At 35.2% G+C, this 13,681-nt stretch overlaps 1 long non-coding RNA gene across 2 annotated transcripts in view; it reads left to right on the top strand.

Moving 5' to 3' along the window:
- Positions 1–13,681, top strand: part of LOC145688073 (uncharacterized) — a 70,307-nt gene that overhangs the window by 48,475 nt on the left and 8,151 nt on the right. The window contains exons 3-4 of one of the 2 annotated variants that reach the window (XR_014131841.1): positions 3,624–3,727; positions 5,216–5,348. This is a non-coding gene — a long non-coding RNA (uncharacterized LOC145688073). The remainder of the gene's footprint in view (positions 1–3,623; positions 3,728–5,215; positions 5,349–13,681) is intronic. The other variant, XR_014131840.1, reaches the window with a different exon arrangement.

Below are 13,681 nucleotides of genomic sequence, written 5' to 3' on the forward strand. Positions count from 1 at the left end.
CCAACGACTCATGTTTGTTTTATTTACCTTTTGTGTGCTATTTTGTTTATGTAATGTAGTGAACCTGTTTGATGTTCATTTATAATTTCATGTTCGTATCGTATATGGAGTAAGAAAATTTTGTCTTAAAGTGGGCCCCCGTGGAACGGTGGGAAGCTTCCCTGGAGGGCAGTTGTCCCTCCTGCCCCCTACAAATTACGGCCCTGAACGAAGTGGTCGGTGTCAAATATAGAAAAGGCGATATAATAGAGAAGGTGACTAGTTTTCGGAACAAAGGTATAAAGTAATATGATTAATCTGAGTAGTAGATAACATCATGTGCTACTAATTTCTTGCACTTGTTTAGATTTTAACGCTTACTTTTACAGCCAATCAGAATTGAAGAACTTCAAGGTGCACTTTCTTTTCTAGAAAAAGAACACTGATATGAATTGAAATTCCTTTAATTTTGTGTTGATATTAATAGAAGAAAATACATATTAGTTCTAAGTTAACTGAAACATTACAAGTATATATTTATAATATTAAATCTATACAAGCTATTAGAATTTGTATATTATTTATCTTCTTAAATTTACTATTATTATTATTTATATAATCTATATCTCAGTTATAGCATGTAATACATAATTCAGTTGAATTATTTTTTTTCTATTTTGGACTAATCTCAAGATAAGAGGTCCACAAATACATGTCTCTAGGACCACTAGTGGTCCGCGGACTATATTTAAAAATAAATGAGTAGTGTCTTAATTATTTTAAATATATTAAATATTGTTCTTTTCTCTCTCTATTAGAATAATTACAGCACTTGATTATTGGTTTTCCAGTCTACTTAACTAATTTTCAATTCTTCCCTATACCCATATTTCTCGGTACGATACAATATTCTATATGATGAATTTCTTGTAGCATTTTATTCATATACGCTTTACATCTTCCTAAAAATTTTATTTTCATCTCTTATATCATTGCTTTTATTTTTAGTTCACTTTTTAGTCTTTTTACTAATAATACAAGAAGGGGCAAACGTATGGCTAGAGGGAGAGAAAATTGAAGACGTTAAGACAGGGATGCAAATAACCACTCGCCCCGGGCGAGTGGTTCATCCGTGCGGGCGAGTATATAATATCATACCAAAGGTAAATAAGTGATTTCTATTGCGGGATGTGGACTAGTAAAATTTTGTTGCTTATTTGCATCCCTGCGTTAAAACGTTCCCCTATTTAGGAAGTCTAATATCCTCGGACGGAAGAAGTAAAAAAGACGTAAGTTCCAGAATAGCGCAGGCTAAACAATCATTCAATAGGAAAAGAGGGCTGCTAACATCAAGAAGTGTATCGTTGGACGTTCGGAAACATTTATTAAGACTCTGGTATGGAGCGTGGCGCTTGACGGATCAGAGACGTGGACATTGAGAAAAGCTGAAATATCCAAGCTGGGAGCATTTGAAATGTGGTGCTGGCGCAGAATGCTTTGCATATCATGGACCGGAAGGACAAGGAATGGAGACGTACTAAAGGAAGTTAATGAAGGACGACAGATCATGAAGATAATAAGAAAAAGAAGAAACAGCATGGCATTTTATTCGGCACTCCGATTGGATAACCATGTTGATAGAGGGAAGGCCAGAAGGAAAACCAGGAAGAAGACGACAAAGGATAGAATATCTAGATGCAGTTACAAAGAAGAGATCTTATCAACGTATAAAACAGCTCTCCCAAGAGAGAGAAAAAATTTAAAATTTCCATATTGTCCACAATCTATGGTTGAGGTGAGAAAGAAGACGACATGAAATGAAATGAAATTTTTGAGTATTACGTCCCGCAGTTATGCCGGTTAGGCTAAAGGAGGCGGTGATGATGAGAGATGAATGAAATGGTGGAATGAAGAAAGTGGAAGGAAACGGGAGAACCCCGAGAAAACCCACGCACACGGAGTTTGTCCACCACAAAGTTCACTTGGCGGGAGCAGGGTTTGAACCCGGGACCCCAAGCACCAGAGGTGAACGCTCTACCACTGAGCCACCGCGGCCCTGAGAAAACGACGAATAATACTCATTAACGTCATTTCAGATTTTCCCAGTCCCATTTCTCCAGGTTGTGTCAAATTGCCACTGCTTTCATAAAAATTCCTAATATTTCCCACAGAACAAAAATGCAGTGAGTTCAATCTGGTTTTAGATGATTGAGGGTTGTGGTGAAATAACTTGATACAACCTAAATGCAATCTTGTATACAGTTGATACACTTTCCACACAATAATTTAATCATTCTAATAATTATTATCAATTTTAGTGTATTAAAGTTATTGAATAAAGATCAATAATAATAATAATAAATGCGACTAGGTGATTGTACGAAGCGATTTCGTACACTAATTTATAACTTCAGTCTGAAATCCCAACTTTTCTGTAAATTTAGTCTAATTTTAGGGATGATTTTACAAATTTTAATATAGGCCTAATTTATCCTAATTTTAAATTTGTACCTCCCAAGAAACTTTGGATCCTCCTCCCGAAATAAATTTCTGTGTATTTGCTCGGCTTTAGGGATGGCCATGAGACAGGAGTTGATTCTGTCTTGTCTCGAAAAAATGTCGTGAAAGTGACCTCTCTCTCTGAAAAAGTGTATTTTTTTTTTTTTTTTTTTTTTTTAGTATATTTTAAATTTCGTTACGAAAATTCTGTATTGTATCGTCTCATGGGCTACTCTATGGCTAGGAAGTATGTTTGATTTTAAGTGTTCAATAGTGATATCACCTTGCAGTTCAGGAAGATCCAGGAATTATCATGACCGAGGTTGAGAGTGTATTTGGAAAGAGTGATGAACTCTGGTAAACTAGACACATGCAAACCTTACCTGTGAAGATCAGCTGCGACAATCATAGATGTGCTTCCCGTTGGTCTAATGACTAGTCCCTGCGTTTTGATGCATACGGCCTCGGCATCGATTCTCGGTGGGAGAGCATATTAAACGCATTAGGGTTGTCCGGATTCCAACTTTAAAACTTTAGGTTCACGCCTCATATAGCCTCAATGGTAAAAATGATGCAACTTTTTTTTAAAAAATGAATGTCTCTATACTATTAACGGAAATGAACTCTTAAAGAGATTAATCGCTTTACTACGTTAGATACAAAAAAGCTGGGAACATTAGAGTCGTCCTCTAGTAATTTTTAGAGGCGAGATCGTGTGGTGGGAAACGTTGTAAGAGTGGATCCTTCCTATTCCATCCTTCATAACCTTGGTGTTACATAAGGACGTGCACGTAAAACACACAGAGACACGAAGAAGATAATACAAAGCACAATGAAAAAACAGCTAAACGAAAATTTAGATTTCTGAATTGAGATTAATAAACAATACTGTACTGGCAACAGTGAATAACGATAACTTATTTCATACGTGTTCCTTACAAGTTCGATATGTGCAAAATATAGATAATTTTAATAAGAGCTTAAAACATATCATAGGGCCACGGTTGTTTAGCTTTGATGGAAGGGACTCCTGATTCGATCCCAAATATTTGAGTTTGTTGTGAACGACATCGTTTTGGTAAGTTTTCTCGGAGTTTCCGTTTCCTCCTTTCCGTTCACTTTCATTAATCATCCACTTCTTTTAGCTTACAGGGCATAACCTGGAACGTATTTCATGAATAAAAAATCTAAACAATTGTTGCAGAGGTCGCCAAAGTATGAAGATGAAAGAAGTCACAAGAAGCATAAAGTAAGTTCGAAATGCAAATAATACGGATACTTAAGATTAAAATAGAGAGTGTACTATGGTGAGAAAAAATGAACTAATTAGACACTAACTGAAAGAAAAATTTAAACGGTGGAAATAATAGGTGTAGGATTCTAGGGCAATCACCTTTGATGCGAAAGATCCTCGGTTCGATTCTAGGCCAAGTGAATTTCTGCTAGACAACATCGTGTCCGCAGGCAATTTGCCGCATCGTGCAATGGTACCATTTGCCGCCCCCTCCTTTCTTCAGAAAGAACAAATCTTTAAAGCCACGATTTTAAAAGGCCTCATCACGGCGAAATTAAAATATCGCTAATTTCACAGTAATTCTGTGATATCTTCAAATAGATAAAATATAATCAAAAAGTGGAACAAGACCTCCCTAGACAATATTATTTTACATGAGATACCGTTATCACCACTCACTTATCTACTTTCGATTTCAAGCCATTTAGAAACCCGGCATTTATTCTCGCGTTTCTAAATGGTTGCAAACGGAAAGCTACTAGGTGACTCGTGATAACAGTACTTCATGCAAAATAATATTATCTAGGGCGCTCTTGTTCCACATTTCGATAATCTTTTATCTATTTGAAGATATCACATAATTACTGTAAAATTAGCAATATTTTAATTTTGCAGTGATAAGGCCTCTTAAGTATGCTATCCCATCATGAATAACGAATGGGAGGGAAAGAGCAGCCGCACTTAGAAAGGCCTAAATACTACAAATACAATCTGATTGTGTATACTTTTTTCTTTAAGCAATAATCTATTATGTTAGTGAAAGATTAAGCAAACATCTACAGAGGAAATATGGTAATTCTTTTTATAGAATTTAATATCGAGCTTCAATCTCAATATATCAGTTTGTAATTCCAATGTACCTAGTTCTTTTATTTTTATTTCTTGATTTTCCTTTTACATATGTTAATTTAAAAAAAAAAAAAACTTGTTTCCACCTTCAATTATAAGTGACTTATTTGTGACAAAGACAAGACTAGTTTTCATATTAAAACTGTGATAACTGATAAGTAACTAAATGTAACGGATGTTAGCTACTATTCGAGAATTGAGTTCTCGTATTTGATAACAATTAAGCAATTCATGCTGGGATTTGTTTGACCATTTGCTTTAGCACTGTCCATGTGACCTTAAACTAATGCGACTTATACATGATTTATGAATGTAATATTCAAATACCATTACCATGAATTCTGTTTCCAATAAGAAATGTTCATTTTAAATAGTATAGTTATGACAGATTTTGTTCCCCAGTGCAAATGCATGTGTTGCACATATGGTAGAGTAGGCCCTGCGTGTTCGTGAGTTTTTCAAGATTCTCTTGTTTCCATCCACATTGTCATTCCACCAATTCATTTATAATCATAATTTTCATTAGTTATCAATCTCATTTACCTAACTGTAGGTTTTTAAATTAAAATATTTCAGTTTTTTTTTCAATTTCAGGTTTGTGGTAGGGTTTTGAACTTCTGCTTCCTTGAGAAAACTAACTGTTCATCTATATCTGCTCATTTCGAGTCATTGAAGGGGATAAGTTTGCACCTGGGCTCTTTCGTAGTCATGCAGTTGAGGTAGGAAGGTTAGTATCAGTAAATAACATGTAACGCGTACATTGGTCTATTGTATTACGTGGACATACAAATACAAATAAAAACGTGTAATCATTTTTTTTTTTTTTTTTTTTTTTATTTGTTGTTGGAAGATACCCAACCTCGTTACGGAGAGCTCTTTAATTTACGGATGCCAGTTTTGGAAGCATTTCTCCATCTACTTGTTTACAATATGTATCTCAATGTGTCTGCTTCATTTAGGGGGTTGTTTTTGTGGGATGTCTGTTCTTCCAGCCCGTGTCTTTTTTAATATCTCCAGCGACAGCAGTTCCTGGAAATCATATAGGACGCTCCAGTGAGAGTTCGCAGGAAAACCGTTACTCAGCGCATTTTAGGCATAACAGCTATTTGGACGAACAGCGTCCTCCCCATTGTTCCTGATCTTCTTTCATCAGTAGTTTATCATCTTCATTCTTCTCTTGTTCGTAGGCTGTAGCATCCGTTCAGGTAATCAATAGACTCACCAGATCCAAAAGAGCTAAAAATACTAAACAGCAAATAATAAATAACATCATGCTCAGGATTTAACTAATAACGAAGGATGTGATCACCAAGTTAGTTTCAGATTCTAACCTCCTTTCTTCATTAGGTTAAACAGATTTTTAGATTTAAAATTTAAAGGTTCATTTGGAGAGTATTAGATTTCCGGATGATGGAAGGATGTAAGCACGCCTTATGTATAGGCAGAGTATGTCGAATGAAATTTGAAGCACTGAACAGTATTAGAGGATTATTAAGTACGTACCTCCTCTTATGTACACTGTACAGTTTTTGAGCAAAGTTACAGGTTACTACTGACAAATGTTATAGTATAAAGGGGTGTAAAACAATGTACTGTTTTGTTAGTACTGAAACAAAGTATGATAAACTATTTTAACAAACATCATTAAACATACATTACATACATTCTTCACAATTCTTATTGCAATTATTTGTAATTAAATAATGATATTATGGCAGAATAATCGTTATGATTCTATAATAATGTACTTTCTATTTGTATTTCAGTTTAACATCCACTATTATACCTTTAGGCTAGAGAGATGGTTGTTAAAGCAAGTGAATGGTGATGGCAGAATTGGTGGAATGAGATAGTGGGAGGAAATAGGAGTGCCCTGGAAAACCCGCGGACACGATGTTGTCCACTACAAATTGATTTGGCTGGAGATCGAATCAGGAACTCCACGTACGAGAGGTAAGCGCTCTACCACCTTGCACTCCTACTTTCTAGTTTAGATATCAGTGATGCTTGAAGTACTTTCGGTATCCAAAAGTACATGTTTCAGAATCCTAAGGTACTCACCCAACAATTTTTGTACAGGCATTTTCGTTACGGGCATATAATGTGAAGTACTCATTAACTACCTCTATAAAAATGGTTGCGGAAGTACTGCAGGATTCTGAAGCATGTATATATATATAATAGTTCTTTAGTAAAGTCTTGGCCCAACTACGGTTGGCCCCATAGTTTTGAAGCTATGGACCTTTAAAGTTAATTTTTTCACGTTTTCGGCAGCCTATAACTCCGAAAGGAAGCATTTGTGCACCCAGGTTGGTCTATACTTTTTATCTTATCTTAGTGTCAGGAATCACCTCCCAAACGTTGTTGGTGTTGTTTTGAAACACTCTGTATATAACCAAATGAGCCCTGTCGCTGATATAATCGTTGGACTACCAAACTGACAATACAGACATGCCCCAAAACATGGCATGCCAGGATATTCTTCCATTTGGAACAGGAAAGAATGAATAGTTCAGCATCATTTAGAAAACCATGAGATAGATATAAAAAAATCTATTTACGTTAAGTTCTAAGCGATATTAATTAATGCAAAGAAAAGGAAAATAATAATATACATCATGCAGAGACAGAGAAAGCGTGAAAAGAGCGAAACAACAGGAGAAAAGAAGGAAAGAGGGAAAGAAAAAACGGAAGACATGGGAATAACTGGAATTTTAGTGCCTAAGGATAAACAGTCTCCATTCCTTCCCCTGGCACTCTCTCTCTGTCTTGGGCTTTTCTCCCTCTATGGGATAAATCTCTTCCAATACCAATCGTGAACATAATTTAAAATGCTTAACTCCTTAAAAAAATAACTGTAAATCCAGTCGGGGAATCGAACCAAGAACCTTTAGAATAAGAGTCTCACAGAGCATAACAGGCGTGTTGTTAAATCAGCTTGTTAAACTCGCAATTGATAGCAAGTTACCCCAGTTCCATTTGAAGTTTGAATTTTATTTACGGCTCGTAGGCGTCTATGGCTCAGCGTCTCCTGGTTTCATAAAAAGCATTTGATCTGTAGATTAAGATCAAACAAGAATTAGTCCACAATCTTGAGAATTTATTGTTGGATTAATCCAACAACACATATCTTGGATTAATTGAGGATTAAAAGAGTGATTTCGTAAATCTACGAAACGAGTCTTAGTCCTTGAAGAAGGTGTCGCACCAGTAATCAACGCGTGAATGACATCTCGTAACACACGTGTAATATAAATAAAGCTTCGAAAACGCGATTTGCAAGCTCTGACGTGGATAAGTCGGTAAGATGTCGGCTTGTTGAATGAAACAACCTAGGTTCAAATCTCTACTCTCACGAGTTTTTTTAAATTCCTTCTTTCAAAATACATTTTTATTTGTTCACATTTATTATTAATAATTTACTTCTTGCATTTTTAGTGACCATGGATTAACAGTGATTAGGTAAGGCCATCTTCGTACAAAAGATAGAACAACCCCATAGCACGTTCTTTACAAACAATGCGTTGTTTTTTTGGCACAGAAAGTTACTGCGAGTGTCTGCCACCTAGTTAAGCCTTTTACTCACTGCCAGTGCCGGAGACTCAGCCTTCTGGACTTAAACAGTCCAGAGAATAGGTTCCATCTTCTGTGCTAACTCTCTATTCAAACTGGAAGTGGTTCAAATTTGCCATTTCGAATTTCAATGTTTATCGCCACAGAACGAAAATGTTAGTATAGCGTGAAGCGGTTCTTTGCAAAGATTCAACGCGTGAAGACAGCATATCATGACCACATACAAACACTTTGTCTCTCTTTTGTGTGAATCTGGCCTTATCTAATCACCGTTATCCCATTGTCACTAAAAATGTAAGAAATAAATTATTAATAATAAATGTGAACAGAGAGGAACGTATTTTGAAAAAAAGAAACGAATTTGTGAACATACATAATCTTTTGATGTTCTTCAACACACCCGACGTAAACTTGTGCATTGTTGGGTGAACGGCGTTACCAAATATTTGAAGTTCTGTTCCCATAATAATTGCTGTATCTTAAGATATGATAGATGATATCTTCTGTGTAAATCATCTTTCCTTCCTCTCCAGCAACAAATTATCATTCTCCTATGTACTTCAAATTATGAGATGGCTAACTTTCTTGCTCTAGTTTTATTTTGTAATTAATTTAAGTTTTCCAATAAAGACAAATGTAAGGTGATCATTTCTGATGCGTGAGGCCCTGGTTCGATCCCAGCTCTCATCAAACGTGCTTTGTGGTGGACAAATGTCATGTGCGACGGTTTCCATGGAATCCTCCCATTTCCCCCACTTTCTTCATTCTTTATTTCATTCATTATTATCATCACCGTTCCCTTTAGCCTCAGTACGAAATCTTTCTACTCATTTTGACATATTCATTTCCTTTCAAAACAAAGGAAATACTTCAACTTGTGTAAGTATAATTAGTTAGACACAGTATTTCTCATTTTGACATATGCATTTCCTTTTAAATCAAAGGAAATACTTCAACTTGTGTAGGTATAATTATTTAGGTACAGTATTTCTCATTTTCACATATACATTTCCTTTTAAAACAAAAGAAATAGTTCAACTTGCGTAGGTATAATTATTTAGGTACAATATTTCTCATTTTGACATATACATTTCCTCTTAAAACAAAGGAAATGCTTCAACTTGTGTAGGTATAATTACTTAGGTACAGTATTTTTTATTTTGACATATACATTTCCTTTTAAAACAAAGGAAATACTTCAACTTGTGTATATATAATTATATAATAGGAACATGAAAAGGAAAATTAAATAAACGTGTTTGAAACGAGTGTAGTTGCATGACACCATTATTAAGGCCTTGATCTAAAGTTTAAGAAGTGTATCTTTGATTAGATATTTGCACGGAATCATTCAAAGATAATAACGAAAAAAAGCAAACAACATTGTTCTTATCACAAACTGTGAAAACCCTTTTCATGATAAAGCTTAAAAACGTTAGCACGAATAGATCTCCAAGAGATCACCTTTAAAACTACACAGGATATAAAACAGACACAGGGATATAATCTATCTATGTTTTTAATATACTACAATTTGTCTATATTAAAAAAATACGAAGAAAACGGTTTAAGATGGCAATCCTATTACTATACAAGGTAAATGTGAATTGACATTTGATATTAACCAATGAGGTCACGACACGGTATTGGCAAACCTCTAATGAAAAATTTGCTTTTTAGCGGCAGATGTTGCAACATGTTGATACGATTCTAGTCTTACTAAGAAAAAACAGCATGTCAGGCGGATTGGGTTATTAGATCACATCCTTAACAATCTCACAGTAAGCGGATTGGTAGGCGGAAGAGAGATGCTCAAAGTCAAACTTCAATTTGGCTGACGTATACAATAGTGAAGTAAAGGTTTTATAATCAGATGTTCCATTTTACAAAACTTTGCAACTGCCTTATATAGTACATACAGTGGCAGCAAGTAAACAATGCTAGGATAACATCTTTCTCTAAAGACCAATGCACATTGGCGAGCGCCTTGTGTTCTTACTTCGTAATTCAAATCTTGAGGTTAGTCATTTCGACCTGGGTTTTTCAGCTGTTTCCCATCCCAGTTAAGTGACCTAGTTAAATTGTGTATTTATCGGTAAATATGTTGAAAGTGGTGTTTTTAAATACATAAATCTTTCTCACCTCAATTCCAAAAGTTCAGGTTGAGTTAACTCATTTCATTCAATGAACACATCCATTAACACAGGTTTAACATACTTGAAGACACTCAATAGAAAATAGAAATGACAAAATTTGAGATTTACAATAAGCATTGCTAACCAAAACGAATCTACAAGGGTTTCTGCGCTGCAATAGAACAGTGATTTCTCTATATTAATGTACACAAGTCAACCGGTATATGACACTCTTGCATGAACGGCTACTTAAATATTTCTTGGTATACCATCAGTGTGCGAATTACGGCCGGGCATGCAGAGGAAATTCCCCCTCTGGAAAGCTTTTATCCCTGGCTAGAAGGCAGAAGAAAATTCCCAGGGGGATGCTATTTTCCCCTATTATCCTCAGTTATATTTCTTATATCATTCAAATTCTTCAATTCAATGTGCTAAACATAAATCCGTTTGAGAATTATTAATAGAAAATTCATTGCAAAAAGTAATTTGGTTAGATTAGGTTAGGATTTGTGTGTGTTGGGAGATGCATGTGTATGTTTTTTGAAAAAAGAAATTTTAGTGAGATCTGGTACTGTAGGTTAGGATTAAAATCGTATAATACTGGTGTACTTTCCACCAAACCTAAGCTAAGTGTGTTAAGTTTAATCGTTGTTGTCAGCATTGTTGGCACGATTATAGCAAGTTTATTTAAACGTTTTGTTTTTTTTACTTTATCCCCTCTGGAAAAATCGCCTAATTCGCACCCTTTATACCATTCATTAGGTCACTAAATCATTGTTGATTCAACGTTATCATTCTTTAATGCCAATTTACGTAGATCTTCGAGATTGTGTGATCGGTTGGATCCACAAATAATTTGCATCCAACATCTTGAGTAGAGTTGAGCATCTCGAGTAAAGTTTATGTCTACGGAAAAAGCAAGACTATTAGTCAATAACATTGGCGTTAATAGGACATCATGGAGGATGTCTACACGATAGATGAGTAAGTTTTTCATGCAAACCAAATCAGCTTGTTAATAACCATATTACGGAACACTGTAGAGCACAGTAGCAAGCATGCTCAGCATAACCAGAAGAGTAGTGTGGCGGTGACAGTATAAAATAACGTCTTAAGTCTTCATCCCGGCGAAATTAAAATACCGCTAACTTTACAGTAATTATGTGATATCTTCAAATAGATAAAAGATAATTGAAATATGGAACAAGAGAGCCCTAGACAATATTATTTTGCGTGAGGTACCTTATCACAAGTCACCTAGTGGCTTTCCGTTTTCAGCTGTTTAGAAACGCGAAAATAAATGCCGATTTTCAAAATGGCTCAAAATCGAAAGCAGATAAGTGAGTCGTGATAACAGTTTCTCATGTAAAATAATATTGTCTAGGGCGCTCTTGTTCCACATTTCGATTATCTTTTATCTATTTGTAGATATCACATAATTACTGTAAAATTAGTGGTATTTTAATTTCGCCGGGATGAAAACTCTTAATAGACCACCAAGCCATCTCTTCGCTGGGTTCGTACACAGTGACTGGCTTATGCATTTTAAGATTCCCTCTAAACAAGTCTACATTAATCTTCAATGACAAGACACATGCCACGTTTAAGGTAAAGAATACCCTGCGCCATTTCCGATTAGTCAAATTACCATGCTTGAGTAACTAGCATATTTCCCATTATGCTGAAGTGTAAGAACTAGAGCTCGCCACTGACATTGAGAGTGAAGGTAGTCAGTGGTGAAGAGCAATCTCACAAAGAGGATACAAGGAAATCTAATAGCATTAAAACCTTCGTTTATTCTAATAGCAGTTTGAACAAACTTGAAGCTACATTGTAAATATTACAATAGTTTAAGCAAAACAGTAACCGACACAAGAGGTGGTCACCTTGCATTAAGAAAGTCTCGTTTGATATGTTTCATCGAAAAAAATACTTTACTAGGTATTATTGGTAAAGAAAGAAAAATAAAAGCAAGCGCTTTTATATGTATATATTTAACTTCACTTTGATCTAGTAAGGGTTCTTGTTTTCTTTAAACCGGAGTTTCTCAACCTGGGTGCCGGGATCCTTAGGTGGATCGCGATATGAATACAGGGGGTAATCGCGAAGAGAATTAAAAAATATGTAATTGTATAATGAGGATGAATTTCTTATTTTGATATATGTATTTTCATTTCCATACTTATAGTTAAACGAGCATTCCTATTCTTATATAGAGCTTGCATATATATACAACTGTAAGCGATAACTAACAATAATCAAGAACTTACATTACAAACCGAAAATTACTTATGGCGGTCGCCGGCAAGAGGATATTATAAGAAAAAAGGGTCGTAATATGAAATAGGTTGAAAAACGATGTTTTATACCATACTCTTCCCTGTTTTAAGGAGAGAGGGCACAGATTTAAATGGATCCAAATATCTGTTCAATGTAGAAGATATATAAAAGTCATAAAGAAAACACAGAATCATGCACGGATACGTAAGAGGAAGGGAAGAAAAGGAAGAAAGAAAAATAGAGACAGAAAGAAAGAAAACGAGAGGGAAAGAAGGGAAAAGGAAGAGAAAGCAAGAAAAAGTGAAAGAAATACAAAAGGGGAAAGAAAGAAAAAAAGAGTTGAAAATAAAGAAAAGAAAGATAAAGAAAAAGCAAAAAGGAGAAGAAAAGAAATACAAAAAGAAAGAAAAGAGATGGAAAGAAAGAGAAAGAAAAGAAAAAGAGAGGAAAAGAAAGAGAAAGACAGAGAGAAAAGCTTAAGTTGAAATCCTTTTTCTTTCTTAAGGAAAAGAATGAAAGGGAGCAAGGTGGCTCAGTGATAAAGCACTTACCTCTGGTGCTTGGGGTCCCTTGTTCGATACCGGAAGTTTATGGTAGATGACATCGTGTGCATGTGCTTTCTCGGGTACTCCCGTTTCCTGCGAAATTCTCGTTCTACTAATTCTTTCATCATCATTCACTTGCCTTAATCGTCCGTCTCCCTTAGTTTAAAGGACATATACGTGGGACGTTAAACTGAAAGATTTCATTTCTTTTCTCTTTTAAACGAATCGTCGAGTTTCCGTATCGTTATTCTAGATATTTGTATGAGACCCAGCAGGACGAACTGTTACTAAACATTTAGTCTGTATTTTCCTCCTTGACTGGATAATTTTAAAAATTTCCATGGAAGTGATTTGGCAATTCAAAGACGAAAACTAGCGATATTTCCTTCCTTGAACAAGTATCCAAAATTCCATCATTACCACTATCATTATACAAGAAAAAGCAAAGAAATACGTGCTCCAACACAGTAGACCTTGACCGAATACCTATACAACCAAGAATAGAATCCATCTTATTAAATGGAAGT

Source organism: Thermobia domestica, chromosome 1 (assembly GCF_964235325.1).
Source record: "Thermobia domestica chromosome 1, izTheDome1.hap1.1, whole genome shotgun sequence".
Taxonomy (NCBI): domain Eukaryota; kingdom Metazoa; phylum Arthropoda; class Insecta; order Zygentoma; family Lepismatidae; genus Thermobia; species Thermobia domestica.